Source organism: Vigna umbellata, chromosome 4 (assembly GCF_029865625.1).
Source record: "Vigna umbellata cultivar VRB3 chromosome 4, Vumbellata_1.0, whole genome shotgun sequence".
NCBI classification, from domain to species: Eukaryota; Viridiplantae; Streptophyta; class Magnoliopsida; order Fabales; family Fabaceae; genus Vigna; species Vigna umbellata.
Window position 1 is genome coordinate 13,213,966 of NC_142168.1, and position 12,748 is coordinate 13,226,713.

Genomic DNA, 12,748 nt, shown 5'->3' on the forward strand with positions numbered 1-12,748 from the left:
GTTGAGTTCATCGGGACCTTCATTCTTATGTTCGTTGCCACTGCCGCCACCACTGTCAACGAGAAGACAAACGACTCTGAGACTCTCATAGGTTGTGCTGCCACCACTGGTCTTGCTGTTATGATCCTCATCTTTGGCATCGATTAGTGCCGCATTTGCTCTAAAATGGGTTTATCATCCTTTCATGAGTGGTGGAGTCACAGTTCCTTTAGGAGGATACGCCCCAAGATTATATATATTAATCCGAAGTTGGTTATAAGTTAAATTTATGCATGTAAAAAGAATCTTATGGAAATTGATTCGATAGATAATTTCAAATATCAGACTATGCATGAAAACTGAAGGAGGCTTACATAGCTTTAATAAAGCTTCAACTTTTTATAAACTTACCGATCGGTTAGCCAGAATCACGTAGGTGCAAGCTGCGTTGTTTTTCCTTTCTGATTATGATTATATATACCTCTCATGTCTTCTCAACACATACCATTAATTCTCTTTTCATCGTGTGGTGAAATACGTATAATAACGAAAACATTCCTTCAACACCTGCCACCTCAGGCATTTTTGTTGCCACCTCAGACACTTCTGGTGCACTTCTTTCTAGAAGTTTCACCAATGCCAACAATACAACAAATAATACTAATAAGAATTTCCTTCCCAAGTTTTGTAGATGCTTGACTTTGGACGATAGGACCATAGAAGATGGAGCTTTACCATCCGTCTCTTTCTCTTTGTCACTGTCTCCTCTTGTGCCTTTGGCAAGAAAGGTCGGTGCTGAGTTCATCGGGACCTTCATTCTTATGTTCGCCGCCATTGCTGCCACTGTCGCTACCACTGTCAACGAGAAGACAAACGACTCTGAGACTCTCATAGGTTGTGCTGCCACCACTGGTCTTGCTGTTATGATCCTCATCTTTGGCATCGATTTGTGCCGCATTTGCTTTGAAATGGGTTTATCACCCTTTCATGAGTGGTGGAGTCAAAGTTCCTTTAGGAGGATACGCCTCAAGATTATATATATTAATCCGAAGTTGGTTATAAGTTAAATTTATGCATGTAAAATGAATCTTATGGAAATTGATTCGATAGATAATTTCAAATATCAGACTATGCATGAAAACTGAAGGCAAGTGCGAGGGGTGCTGCGACAAATCCAAAAAATATTATTATTGTAAGAGTGAAAGGAAGATAGATGTTAGCTATTGTGTGGAACATGAAAGTTGTTTATATGTGAAGCTGTATATAATAAATTTATGGTTAATTTGCATTGAGATTATTATGCTTTGTCTGCGTTTTAAGCATTTGACATCTTGCTTATTTGCGTCACAAAATTAGATTTTCCTACTTTGAACATAAAAACACCAACATCACCACCCTTATTTAAAATCTAGCATAGAAACTTACAATTAGCGGGAATAAATCAAACTTAATACTAATTAACAGTTTCTACAGAAAAAACATACACCTGTTTTAGCAAATAAAAGGGTGTGTATTTATATATATATATATGGATTTCATTCATATGTGATATTTAAGTCTGGGTATGATGTATTTGCAGGTGGGAGAACTTGCAGGAATCGCGGTGGTTGGGCTGTAGCAATACAAACCAAGCCTAGAGGTCGCATTGACTCAAATGAGGTTGAGGAAGATGTTGCCTACAACTTGACCAAATGTCACAACCACAAGAAATTATTGAAGTTGACCGTATAACCGCATTGCACGACCCTGATGGTGATGGAGATTAATTAGAAGCAACATTACAAGATGATGAAGAAGAAGAAGAAGAAGAAGAAGAAGAAGAAGAAGAAGAAGAAGAAGAAGAAGAAGAAGAAGAAGAAGAAGAAGAAGAAGAAGAAGAAGAAGAAGAAGAAGAAGAAGAAGAAGAACATGATGATGATGATGAAGAAGATGAAGATGAAGATCATGATGACGATGATTGAATGTTGGACATCTATTGTAGCAAATTGAACTATCATTTCAATAGAGTTATGTAAAATATCATCTTAAAAGTTATATGAAATTATTTTAGGGATAATTTTAATTTATATTGATCCTTCCTTATTCTTTTGTATTGTTTCACTTTATTTGTAATCATTTCAATGCAGTAATGACATGACAAGATTCAGAATGTCCTGATAAAGGAAAGGGGGTAGCAAGGCCTAAAAAGAGGCAACGACATGCACCAAAGTATGTACTTAGGGTGCCTGCTACACTACCTATCACTGCTGCCCCCAGTTCATCGTCTGTGGGGCCTCCTCCTACCCTTGCAATACACCCTCCTTCTACCCCTGCAGTAGACCCTACTCTTACCTCTGCAATACACCCTTCTCCTATTCCAGCAATAGACCCTCTTCCTCCTCCTGTGATTATAACCCCTACTCCTCCCCCTGTGCTTATTATCCCCACTCCTCCCCTGTGCTTATTACCCCCTCCTTCCCCTGACCCTACTTTTATACCTTTCTCATCTCGTATACTGCCTTCTGAGACTGTCACACATCTGCTGATCCAGGTTCAGTTGGTGATGGTGAAGGTGTTGACCCGCCCCTCCATGATCGACCATGGATTGAGCCGTATGGTAAAGGGTAAGATTTTAATCCCTTTCTTAACCATTTTGATGTTTAAATATTGCTTTAATTCAAATGACTTTTATTATGTAGGTTTATTCCATCCAGGGTTGCTTCCCAGGCCATCACACGATCAATTAAGCAACAATTTTTAAGTTCATGCCCTACTTGGGGAGTAATACCTGATGACGACAAAAAGTCATTCTGACAGCGTTTTCAGGTGAACAATCCATTAAACTAATTGTCATTTTTATTTTAGTATGATGATTAATCAGTGTTTGTTTTGTTTAATGTGACAGATGAAGGTGCAGTGGAAACCTGAACATGAAACACAAATACAAAGAAATTTCCACATGAAAGCATCTCATCGGCTGTCAAAGATGTTTAGGGATGCCCGTAATGCAGCAGAGCGCCCTTATTGGTTGGGCGAGCATATTTAGAACTCTTTACTGGCTCATTGGAATTCGGTAGAGTTTCACAATAAGTGTGCCAAAGCCCAGAGGAACAAAGCTTCTGAAAAGGGTGGCACCCTGCATACTGGTGGGTCGATCACGATTCATGAGCATGCCATTCGTATGGTAAACTTTCATTACTTTTTTGTTTCTTTCATATATAACTTATGTATTTTTTATCTCATATGTACACTTCTAACTCAAAATTATGTTACAGGCACAAGCTTTGGGACGGGCGATCCATGTTGATGAGGTCTTTGCACAGACTCATGTTCGGAAGGGCACTAATGAATTCGTTGATGAAAGATCTTGGAAAACTCATGTAAGCAAATAACACTGTTACTATTAGTAATTTTTCATTTATGTTATTCTATCATTCCCTAACATTGCTTTTAATGTTTGAACAGGAAGAATTTTCTACGGGACTTTCACAGGTTAGATCTGAACATGGGTCAGCTCCTACACCAGATGATGCGAGTAATGCAGAAGACGAAATCCGTAGGACACAGTGCTGGGTCGACATCGTTGGTGGGAAGAAAAAGGGACGAGTGTACGGTGCAGGACAACTTGCTAAAAAATATACAGCATCGAGAGGAGGTGCCCTGAAGCATCAACCTTCTTCTTCCACCACTACTGCTGACGAGGCCGTTGTCCGCCTCACACAGGCACTGGAGCAACGTGACCAGGAAATCACTAATTTGAGAGTAGAGTTTAAAAACTTTAAGGCCCTGGTCATGAGAGTGTTGCCTGAAACTTCACAAGATCCGTTCATTATCCCTGCGACCCAGCCACGACCCTCCTCGTCACCCACCGTCCCTCAGCAACCCACATCAGTCCAACCCTCATCAATCCAGCCGACATCAGTCCAACCCACACTAGAGGAGCAGGCTGATGAAGATCATTCTAATGATAACTATGTAGATTATTAGTTTTATTTTGTTATTGAACATAGTTGTTATAGAAACATTTGGATATTAGAACATTTGGATGTTAGATCATTTGGATCTTAGATCAATCGGATGATTTGGATGTTAGAACATTATGTTAGATTATTTTATGTTTCATTTATAAATACATGTTCTATAGATGATTGGATGATTCAGATGTTATATTGTTTTTTGAATCAATGATTGGATGATTGAGATGCACATTATGCAGGTCTGTATGTTGTTGGTAAATGTTATGCAGGTCTGTTTGTGCTGTGAAAAATTTATACAGGTTTGTTTGGTTTGATAAGAAATCTAATTGTGCTTGAGATCTGCTTGGAACTTACCGAAGGCTTTACCTAAGGCTTATGCCCTTCGGTAATTACCGAAAGCTAATGCCTTTCGGTAATTACCGAGGGTTTCTGTCCTTCGGTAATTACCGAAGACTTATGCGACAAGATGTTCACTGACGGTCTCACAGCCGTCGCTAGCCGTCGGTAAATAATCATTACTGATGGCTTCTCGCTGTTACCGAAGAATTATAGCCTTCGGTAATGTCCTTCTTTTTTAGAAATTCACGACCCTAAATATTTTTAAATTTGGTTTCTAATTTTTTTCACCACGTTTACTTTTATAAATATACTTCAAAAGTATTTTTCTAAAATTTAATTTCCACCACATTATATATATATATACATATATATATATATATATATATATATATATATATATATATATATATATATATATATATATATATATATATATATATATATATATTTTGTTTACTAACTTATAAAATTTCTTATGTGTACTAAATTTTAGTTTACAATTATATATTATGGATCTTAAATTTTAAAATTAAAGGTATTTAAGTGATTTTTGATTTTTTGATTTTAAATTAAAAATTAAAATTATTAAAATATTTTAGTGTTTATGAATAGGATTTTTCTTTTCAGCTAAAATTTGATATACCTTTAAGAAATTACATAAGTTAAAAATCCCATATATATATATATATATATATATATATATATATATTAAATAAATTAAAATAAGTCATTACTGTGGGTGCATCGTAAAGTGAAACTAGACATAAAACCACGGTTCTTTTGAAATACAGATGGCTATTGAGATGGGAGCATGGGTTTTGACCCAGAGTTCCACACTTTTCTCAAATATTAAAGGTTTAATTGCTTCCTTTGTCCCCAGTTTGATTGAATTGTGTCAAATTCATCCTCATTTTTTAAAAAGTTTCATTGTCGTATAAAAGTGTCAATTGAATCTAAACATAGAAAAAATTTGTGTCAAAGTAGTCATTTTTCCTATATATCTGTGTCTTCCTTTCATATGTCACTTCTCTGGAGCTATGAAAAGCCTTAAATTGGATAAGGTAAAATGAATATCTGTACTTGATTGTATGAAAGGAAGACACAGAGATATAGGAAAAATGACTACTTTGACATAAATTTTTTCTATGTTTGGATTCAATTGACACTTTTACACCACGTGAGGACGACAATGAAACTTTTACACCACGTGAGGACGACAATGAAACTTTTTTAAAAATGAGGATGAATTTGACACAATTCAACCAAACTGGGGACAAAGGAAGCAATTAAACCAATATTAAAATTTAAAAGATAAAAAAATCATTAATTTTTTTTTCAATAAATCACTACTGCCTCGTAATCAATTTCACTTCATTTAAAAATATAATTATTCACCGTAACTATTTTATCAATACAATTTGATCGAAATTAAACTTTTTCAAACCATTAAAAATATTATAAATTTTTCAAGATTTTTAGTAAAATTATCAATTCTAATAATAAAAAGAAACGCTCTAGATATATATTGAGTAAAGAGACAGAATCAAACGCGTATATTACAATTACAAACTGTTCGTTTTTTTTTTCTTTAGTTCTACAAACTAATTTACAGTAATTTAGGTGTCTTCTACTGTAAAGTAAAATGTCTTAGTGCCATTAATTATCCATAATCATAGCTTAAAAAATTAATACAATTGAAATTAGAACATTAAATAAAAATTAAAGTGAATTATCTCTCACTCTTTATTTACTTTTAAATAACACAAATTAATATTATATAACTTTTAAATACTAATGTAAAAACAAGTTTTTTTATGATGATTTATTATTTAAGTTATAATTCATTCGTATAATAATTATATGGTGAAAAGTTGTAATTATGATTAAATATTTTATGTGAATTATCATTAAAATTGGTTTAAAAATAAATGCATAGAAAATAAAAAGATTTTTTATCTAGTTTGTATTTAGCACCAACTTAGAAAATTAAAATGTGTAACAAATTTGAAAATCTTTTAACCTGTTAAATTCAGAACCGATATAAAAAATAGTATAAAAAATGAGAAGTGACCATTTTAGGATTTTGATAGAGGTTAAAAAAAAGTAAACTTTTATAATTTAAAAAAAAAAGTAAAAAAAAATAATGTCTAAAAAAAATTGTGAATGTCAAAGTATATTTTTTTTAGCTTTTAACTTTATTATGTTTTGAGTAAGAGTAATATTCATACGTTGAGATTAATTTGACACAAGATAAAATAGTTTTAAAAATATAAATATTTATAGTTTTTCGAAAAAGAGAAAATAAAAAATAAAAGAAAATAGTATAATATTAAAAATTTATGTATATCAAAATATATTTTTCATGTGTGTTATTTATTAATGAGTAACAAGATAAGAGATTTACACTAATAACTTCTAAAATTATCTTTTCAGATTTTATTGATAAAAAAAGTTATATACTAATAATATTTAATGGAAACAAACATGGAAGAAAAGCATACAATTTATGAAATGTCTTATACAAATTATCAATCAATTCTTTCTAAAATAAATAAAAAGAAATAAAAGGTGCAATAAATGAACGCGTAATAAGTAATCAATCGAATGCAAAAATTGAAATGCTCCTCTATGACATTATTAAACTCATTATCTCTTTTTTTTAAGAAAAAACAATAAATGTACATTAAACCTCGTTTTCTTTTTAGTATATAGAAATTCGTGTTCCTTCATTTCACTTCACTCCTTCTATTCCAAATAACTGCGATTTAAATTTCTCATTAATAACAATAAATATATTATTTTGAAAATGATTTCATTGAATTTCCATTTTTTCAATAAATTTGAGTTCGATTTAAATAGAACAATGTAATTAATCAGAGGACATAAATGCGAGAAAAAAAATATTGCTTCAAAATGAAAATATTTATCAATTTTTTAAATCATTAAAAATGTGATTAAGATATAAATAAAATAATATAAAATGAGATGAAAATAAACTAATTTGTAAAACATTAAATTGAAGGCTGACTTTAAGTATATATTTATTGTCTTAATGAAGGAGTTAAGTATAGATGGAAAGATGGTTGTGAATGAAAAAAATAAATGTGAATGAATAAAATGATGAGAAGAAAATGAAAAAAGTAATCGAAAATAATGCTTCAAAGTGAAAATATTTATTAATTATTATTTTTAAATGACTGAAAATGCAAGTGAGATATAGACGAAGTAAAGTAAAGTGAGATGAAAATAACATTAATTTGTAAAACACTAAATTGAAAGCAGGTTTTAAGTATATATTTATTACTTGAAAATGAAGGAGGTGTAAATGTAAAGATGTGTGTAAACGAAGGAGATAAATGTAAATGAATGAGATAATAAAAAAAATGAAAGAGAAGAAGAGAAGTGTTGAATATAGTAAAAACTATACCTGAGATTAATTTATTTTTTGTTAAATATATACATAAGGTAATTTATTTATAATAGAAGAAATATGAGTTAAGTCTAAAATATAAATAAGAAATAATAACAAATAAACTAAAAATAAAAGATAAAGATAATATATCTAACACTTTTTCTCAAATTGATGGATACAAATTGTATGTATGCAAACTTACTACTAATATAATCTATAAAAACTTATGAAAATATTTGTTTTTCACTCCAGTGACATCAAATTGTTAATGATTTGTAAAAACGATATAGAAGACGAAACATCAACCAAGAAGACTCTTACTGAACAACAAATCTAGGAGGTTGTTTCATATAAGCACCTTCCAATAGATACAAATCACCATTAAGAGAAATACATTTTCGACATCCCCAATTTGTATATATATATATATATATTTATTTATTTATTTATTTATTTAGGAAGGTTTTCGGATGAGTTTTGAGTTAAATATTGGAAAGGAGATGACACTGATTTGGAAAAGCTAAAGAGAGTTTGTTCTTTGAGTTTTGTTATATCTCTAATTAAATAGTTAAGTAATCTTTTGATTTTATACGTTAATGATTTGTATATAGTGATATATGTTACTTTCTTTTTTTTAAGAAAATATTGAAGAAATTTGATAATAATGAAATGTGAGAAATTAAAATATTATTTCCATTCAAAACTTAAAAATAATATGAGAATAGTCTAAAGATCAAGCAAGTAAAATCCTTGTTTTAGATCTTAAAAAATAGTCTTAAAATAAGATTTAGTATTATACCTCTATTAAATTAATTGTAATATACCTTGATTAAAATAAGTTTTATTTTTTAAATTGTTTTATTAATGAATAATTTCAAAATAAACTATGCAGATTTATGAAAAAGTTCAAATTTGAAAATTAAATTTAAACACTTACCAAAGAAGTGAAGGAGACTTTAGTCTTATACAAAAAGTCTAATGATCTTGTTTATTTTCTTGACAACGAGAATCAAATTTTATTATTTTAACTCATTTTTAATTATATAAAAAGAATATATTCTTTTCCAAATACATATATAACTTCTAGAATAATTATAACAATTTTATTATCAATTGCTTCAGCCAAAGTATCAATTGCTTCGGCCAAAAGGAATTTCTCATAACTAAAAGTAATAAATACTAGTTATTCAAGATCAATAGTTTCCGAGCAAAGATCAAATGAATTCACCTTATTATATATATTGTAAAAGACACATTAAATAAAATTAATTACGATAATATAATAGATAATTTTGTATCACAAAATGCTTAAAAAATAAATTTTAAATAAAATTATGATATATTTTAACACATTGTTTTTTTAGTAAATAAAAAATCTTCTCCTTGTTTTGGACCTTACAAAACCTTGAAGAGCTTGTGGATATATTTGTTGGCCCTTTTATTTATATATGATGGAACACCTCTCAAACATAAGGCTTTGTTTACTTGAATGAATTTAGGGAATAAATTTGAAGGTAAATTTTTTGTTATTATTTGAGTGGATTTCGAGGTAAGTGAGAGTGAATTTTGAAGTAAAGTTTCTGAGAATTAGTGTAGGATTTGATTGATATGACAGATTAAAAAAAATTACTTCAAAATTCACTCTCACTTATCTCCAAATTCACTCAAATAAACAAAAAAAAATTACCTTCAAATACTCTCAAATTCATTCAATTCCTCTCTCCCAAATCCATTCAAGTAAACAAAGTGTAAATGTTTTAGACATGACTGAGTAGTTTCCACTTTCAGGACAATGTGTGTACATGATCTTTGCACTTAACAAAGTGTCAATTTCGTCATCAAATGCGTTAATATGCATCAATCAAGTCATTTTTGTTAATTTTTCAAAAACAACGTTAATTATGTGGTGATGTGACAAAACACATTTGCAACGAGTAAAACAAATGTCATGACACCACAAAATTTCCACTACTGTATGCTCAATAAGTTAATGTTAATTATCTAAACGACGTGAACAAAAATGGATTTGATTAATATACATTAATACATTTGATGATGAAATTGACACTCTTTTAAGAATAAGACCAAATAGAAACATTGATCAAGGGAGGACCATTCAAACCATTAAGCCAATATTTTAATAGTAACATTTCTTTTATATAAGTTCTACAACATTTTTAATCTAAAACTTCAAAACAATATATTTATGATTTTTCTTATATTATTTATTTTATTCACTTTTACTCTATATATCACAACCTTGAACCCAATATTTTAATAAGAGACTAAAGGTGTAGGTAATATTAGAGAAAGCCTACAAGTGGTATATAGATAACTTTCTCTTCGTATGTAAACTTTTATTTTAATTGTATATATTTATAATATTCATATATTAAATATAGAACATAATTCTTAGTACATTATAATAGTTCTAAAACTGTAAATTTAGGGTGTCACCTGTCAATTGTTGTTTCCAAACTTTTAAAAGAACTTTAATTGTTGAGTTTTAAGAAAGAACACATATGTCTCTAACATTCCATCTCAATAAATTCACCAATGATAAAAATATTAAGCAGAAAAGAAATTCTAAACATAAACACATTTGTCTACTTGAATTACACAAAAAGCCAATGCAAGAAAAAGAAATATCGCCCCCCACAAAAACAAACACTCAATTCACTTAAAATGTTTCAATTTTTTTACTATATCACCTTGTTTAAGTTAAGATACGCCTAATAATTACTTCAGAATACTATTTTAATTTTTCTTACTCTCTTATCCAAATAAATAAAAAAAAAAGGGAAAGAAACATCAACTTTGATTTTCCTTTTTCCATACTTTTTTTTTTGAATTAGGACAACACAAAAAACACAGTCATAGATATCTCTAATATGTGTATTCTTACTTCTAACGTTTTTCTTTTTCCTTAAATAAGGCAGTTTTTTTATGATTTTTGCATAAAATATTTCCCTCTTGTGATGTTACTTAAATGCAAAGGTGATATCATAATTAATTATTATAATTTTCTTTTCTGGAAACGTATGTTCCTACATACTTAATTAATTATCATAATTAACTATTTTCCTTCTTCCATACTTTTTTTTTCTCAATCAGAACAACACAAAAAACACAGTCATACATATCTCTAATCTGTGTGTTCTTACTTTCAACATCTTTCTTTTTCTTCAAATAAGGCAGTTTTTTATGATTTTTGCATAAAATAAAATATTTTCCTTCTGCAATGTTACTTAAATGCGAAGATGATATCATAATTAATTATTATAATTTTCTATTCTGGAAACATATGTTAGAAGTAACGGAAGAGCAAGTTCTCATGAATGGCTTGCGTGTAGGTGTTGTACTGTATCAGATAAGGACAAATTCAGCTCTTGAATAAATAAGGGAGCAGCGTGAGGGAGTGTGTATGTGAGTGAGTGAATGAGTTACTGCATTTGCTTGATTCACTCGAAAAGCTAAGCTATCTCTGCATCAATGGAGCGTGAAACCACAAGCAGCCGCGGTTCTTCCAGGAAGCTATCGTTAGAGCAAATCGCAGCAATGACGAATGCCACCATCAACAAAATCCAATTTTCAAACTCGCGAGAGCGTCTTCACAACGGCACAACCGTAACCTACCATGACTGCACCTCCGTAGGTTACGGCTGGCTTCTTCCAGGTTGGGTCGCCGAGGAACGGCGAGTCCAAAGTGGAAGAATTTATAGGGTAAACCTTCTTCTTGTTTTGCTTTGTCACTGTTGTTGTTTCTTTGTATCTCTTAACACAACCCATATGAATTGTAAATTTTACTAAATTTTGTGCATGCAGTACTACTACGACCCAAATGGATCGTTTTACGAAAGCCAACAAAAGGTGTTGGAGTTCTTGGAGCAATTCTGGGGAATAATCGTTCTTGACACTTAGATCTCGGAGGTTGAACTAGTTTTGCTATATGATTTTTCTGCATGCACGTAGATCGTGCTTTTAATCTTTAAGATTTTGCATTGATGAAATTCACCTTTTGTTTTTCTCGCAGATCTTTGTGTTGCACTCTTACTTGTTGTGGCAAACCAGACACAGATGGGGACCCTTTCGTTTAAATTAATTAATAATGTCTTCGTTTGTTGTTGTTTTTTCTTTTGTTCTTGAATATCAATGGCTATTTTCTCAATTCCTTCGGATTTTAGTTTTCTTTCAGTTTATGTTCTTGAATTTCCCCTTTCTTATGTACTTACGAACTCATCGCGCGACACACTCACACACACATATATATATCACCTAATAAACACACCAATTGATAAAAAGTTATGAAGGGTAAATAATTGACTATGAAAAAAAAAATCCTTTAAACGAGATTGTTGATGAATGCTTCTTTGAGTTTCATTCAATTCAACTACACTTATATTGTCGATATGTTGTATTAAATTCTTGAAAAATATTCTTTCACATGCTTAAAATTTTATATTCATTTGATATTATCCTTATTTATTTTCTATTCTATTTTTTTTTAAAAACTACAAACATTTACACTTTTATCATCATTTTATGTTTATGCTCTGTGTCAAATGAGTGTAAAAAAGTATGTTGTGGTATCATTATTCTAAATTCTTTGTTGAAGTATATTTGAGATTTTAAAATACAACAAAAACTCTTTTGTCTTTCGAACGATGCAGGTAACAATATAGAAAAGTTTGTTTAAAAAATATTTTTGTTATTAGTTAACAATAATAACGATGTAATAATTCACTATTAAAAAACAAAAACAAGATAATTGATAATAAACAATAATGGTTTACTAAAGAGAAGAAAATCAAAGCTTATCTTTCTTTATAGAAAATAACAACACCCTCTATAAAAATAAGAAAATGCAATTGATTTAGAATATATATATATATATATATATATATATATATATATATATATATATATATATATATATATATATATATATATATATATATATATATAATTCTAAAACTTGTGTGCTTTTCCAAGAGAATATTGTGTGTTTTTCTAAGAAAAATATTGTCAATCTTCTATAATAGAAAATTAAATATTAGAGTAA

General features: G+C 29.8%; 1 long non-coding RNA gene across 1 annotated transcript; it reads left to right on the forward strand.

Annotated features, from left to right (window-relative positions):
* The first annotated feature begins 11,131 nt into the window (after positions 1-11,131).
* LOC148199286 (uncharacterized) lies at positions 11,132-11,880 on the forward strand. Its single transcript, XR_015785729.1, has 3 exons — positions 11,132-11,409; positions 11,512-11,616; positions 11,720-11,880. It is a non-coding gene; the product is annotated as an uncharacterized LOC148199286 (long non-coding RNA).
* Positions 11,881-12,748: the final 868 nt, after the last annotated feature.